The sequence below is a fragment of the Arvicanthis niloticus genome, chromosome 17 (assembly GCF_011762505.2).
Source record: "Arvicanthis niloticus isolate mArvNil1 chromosome 17, mArvNil1.pat.X, whole genome shotgun sequence".
NCBI classification, from domain to species: Eukaryota; Metazoa; Chordata; class Mammalia; order Rodentia; family Muridae; genus Arvicanthis; species Arvicanthis niloticus.
This window is the reverse complement of record NC_047674.1, coordinates 17,928,367-17,932,365: the sequence shown is the minus strand read 5'-3', so window position 1 is coordinate 17,932,365 and position 3,999 is coordinate 17,928,367.

Below are 3,999 nucleotides of genomic sequence, written 5' to 3'. Positions count from 1 at the left end.
GCCCTCAGTCTGTTCTCCACGCTTGCCAGGGCACATTCATGCAAGGAGAGCCAAAGCCCAAAGCCGTGAGCCTCTGGAGCACGGGATGGTCGGGCAGATCAAAAGAGCCCAGGGTGGGTGGGAGGGGATTAGGGGTGAGGAAGGTAGAGCTTATCCTAGGTGTAAGATAGAGTGAAGACCTAGGGGCCAGCTACCACCACTGATCCATACTGCCTGTCACCCCAGCCCAGCATATTCGTGGGTGCAACCTATTTGGCGCAGTCCTCTGATGTCATAGACTCACAGCCCTTAAGACTTGTTGAACAAGGCACGGTGCCAGGATTGGGGATGCATCTCGATGGGTAGAGTGGTTGCCAGCATGCTCAAAGCCCTGGCTTTCCCATCCCCAACTCATAAACTGAATGTGGTGGCACCTAACTGTTAGCCTCAATACTCCCCGAGACAGAGGAAAAACAGAAAACGTGCCCTACAACTCAGGAAGCTGGTCCCAGCAGAGCGACGCTTGACCCGGAAGAGGGTGATTTGGGGATGGAGGTCCAGGGTTGGGGTCCTGGGGTGCAGAAGAGCAGTCCCAAATCTCAAAGCAGAGAATTGCTCCCTTCTGGTGCATAGGCCTAAAGAAGTCTCCTGAAGGGGAGGTGGCATAGAAGGAGAGGCTTCTTAAACGCACCCTAACGGCTCTCCTGGGTTTGCCCTGAGTCCTTAAGGCGCACTACCCAGGATTTCCCAAGCCCTCGTGAGGCCTGCATCTCTCATAAAGAGCCACGAGGAGGCACCCCGCGCCTACAAATCCCCCTCATGGCCGCCTACGTGAGGAAGGTCTGTGGCGGGAGGATCAAAGCCTCTGAGCAAGCCAGGGTCCCTGCGCCCCTCAGGACGACCCTTTCCTTCTCCTGCCCAGTGTTTCCCTGACTGCAGCCGGGCTTCCACAGCCGAGCGGGCTACAGTGTGGCAAATGTCCCGCCACTGAGCCTGTCAGGCTAAGTTTCCGCTCTTTCCCTGAGTCCCCACCTGCGGAGGTCTCAGCCTCATTGCAAGCACAGAGACCATTGCTGGTCAGGGTCTGGTTTAATCTGCTCTGCTCATGGCCATGGCTGTTGAGTGAGCCTCGGCCCATCCCAGGCTTCCAGGGAGCAACTGTTGCCATGCTCGCACGTTCAGACTCATAGGATGGATTAATGCTCAGGCCTGGGCCACCCTAGCTGGAGTCAAAGCCTGCAAGGGAACCGTCACTGCATACGAGGGCTTCTCCTGGCTTCCTTAATCTTGGGTAGACAGTCTACCTGGAAACCACTAGGGTCAAACAGCTCCTGAATTTAAAAAAAAAAATTACATTTTTGTTGTGTTGTGTTTGTTTGTTTTGTTTTTGTTTTTGTCTGAATTTATGTCACATCAAGTGTGTCCCAGTCAGAGGACAACTTGCAGGTGTCAATTCGACCATGTGGGTCCCAGGGATTGAACTCTCTGGTCCGTGAGCTTGGAAGCAGTTGTGATTACCCACTCAGCCATTTATCCAGCCCTTAAAAGGTAGGTGTTTTTTAAATATTTGTAAGCTGGATAGGGTGGTACAGATGTGCAATCCTGACATTTGCTGTCTGAGATGACTGCCAGTGTGGCCGGTGCCTTCATGGGGATTTCACAGGGACAATGTCGAACCTCTCAACAACCCAGCGATGGAGGTCTGGGCTTAACTCCATTGAATAGATGTGGAGCCTGAGGCTGGAGGGACCTTAAGTGATTTGCTGATAAACTTAACAGCTGACCAGATCCTCAATGTCCCCTGAGACTTTCTCTTTACAACCCCTTCCTACACACAGGCATTCAGGACCCCCAGTAGCCAAGAGATCGATTCCAGCTCCCAGCTCAAGGTGAGCTCCTCTGCATCCTTGGTGGTGAGCCAGGCTGGGTCTGGCTTTAGTCTTAGGACCAGATCCACTGTACAGTGGTCCTATAGCACACCACAGTGACCCTAGCAGTTGGAAGCACAGTTGTTAGACCCCCTTCCCGGAGGCCCTGCATCTGTGTTGGCTCTGTGCCTGGAGTGTCACTCTGTTCCCAGGGGCTCCTCCTCATGGTGGCTGCCAGCCTCCCTCCCCGCCTCCCATTAATCATGTGCACAGGATTTATATTCTCCAGCAATTTATTTCAGTAAATGCAATCTGGGTGTGCCTGCAGGTGGGCAGGACGCTCCACTGCTGCAGAGTCACGCAGCCTGGCTTTATTGTCAGGGTAATGGGCATGACTCAAAAGCCAGCACCCTCAAGGAAGATGCCGGGTCTAGCCAGGCCTTGGGGCAGAACACTGGGAACCCAGGGACCAGCCCTACCTGACATGGACTTGGTGACTCCAAGAGTCCTACTCTGTTATCTTTCCCCAAATGACTAGAGAATTGGGGGTAAAAAGGAGACTGCAGTCTGAATCTTCAGCTTGACACTTTAAGATCCAGATTAGGGAGATACGGGGGTTCCGGGGAATCTAGTTTCCTGACCCAGGCCCTCCTCTGAGCTGCTACCCCTCAACACTGCCAGGCCCATTCCCATTCTGGAGGCTTCTGTCTCTTTCTGGTCACTGGATGTGACAGCCTGAGGCTGAACAGAAACAGCCTGAGGTCAAGCAGGAGCTAGGCTACCAGGTCCTGAGTCAGTCCTCCCAGTTATCTGCCCATTTACAGGCCCTGAAACAGAGAGAAGAGGCAGGGGCTGGCCCTCTTCCTCACCAAGCCCTCTGTAGCCCCCTCCAACACCCCATATTCCTTCAGTTCCAGGTAGGTCCTAATCTACAAGCATCTATCTCTTTCTTTGGGATCCCCAAGACCAAGGCAAAGCAGCAACAGCCCCCGCCCCCCATCTCCCGGGTTGCCCCACCTATCAGGGCTGCCTCTAATACTGCAGATAATTCCTGCTGTCACAAAGCCATTACCCAGCAAATGTGTGTGTGTGTGTGTGTGTGTGTGTGTGTGTAGCGGGGGGGTAGGGAGGGTAAGAGAGAGAGAGGTGTGTGTGATATATGTGTAAGCATGTGTGTGTGATGTATGTGTGTGTGATATATGTGTGCATGTGTGGGGGGGGTAAGAGAGAGAGAGGTGTGTGTGATATATGTGTAAGCATGTGTGTGTGATGTATGTGTGTGTGATATATGTGTGCATGTGTGGGGGGGGTAAGAGAGAGAGAGGTGTGTGTGATGTATGTGTGTGTGATATATGTGTGCATGTGTGTGCGTGTGTGTGTGTGTGTGTGTGTGTGTGTGCAAGAACAGTGGCTGCAGCAGACAAGAGCAAGAACACACCCTTTCCTGTCTTGCTCTCTAATTGTGTCTAGGGATTTATTGGCCTTGTACACTGTCCCTCACCTCTAATCCATACCCTGGATACCCACCTCTCCTTAGGTGCAGGACCTGATGCTCTAAGCAAGAGCTGGGTGTGGCCTGCAGAAGGGGCCTTGAACTATATGTACCTATAAGAAACCTCTCCGGCTCTACGCCTAGAAACTGAAGACAAAAGGAGGAATGTCTGGGTCCCAACAGACACACTCCCAGGAGTCCCAGACCAGCATCTGGGTCTGCCCCCACCTACTCCCAGGAACCCTAGACCAGCATCTGCCGCCCCCATCGCACCCCCACACACAGGAGTCCCAGATCAGCTTCTGGGTCCTCCTCCATCCCCCCCACTCCCAGGAGTCCCAGACCAGCATCTGCCCCCACCATCCCACCTTCACTCCCAGGAGTCCCAGGTCAGAAGTCGCCATGCTCCGTCATTCTCTCCTACTCTGGAATCAGGAGGCAAGATTCCCAAAAAAGACTGAAGAAAATCTGGTAACCCTGGGTTTTCTCCTCCTCTTTCCTTCAGGACCCTAGTCCCTCAGCATACTGCCTGCCATTTTCAGGCCCTGGCCCCAGGTGCCACTGCAGCCCCCCTAACTCTCCATCTGACTCCCCACTACCTTACTGCCAGATTCATCACTGAGGAGGAAGCAAAGCCGGGACACCAACTCTTGCTTTCTA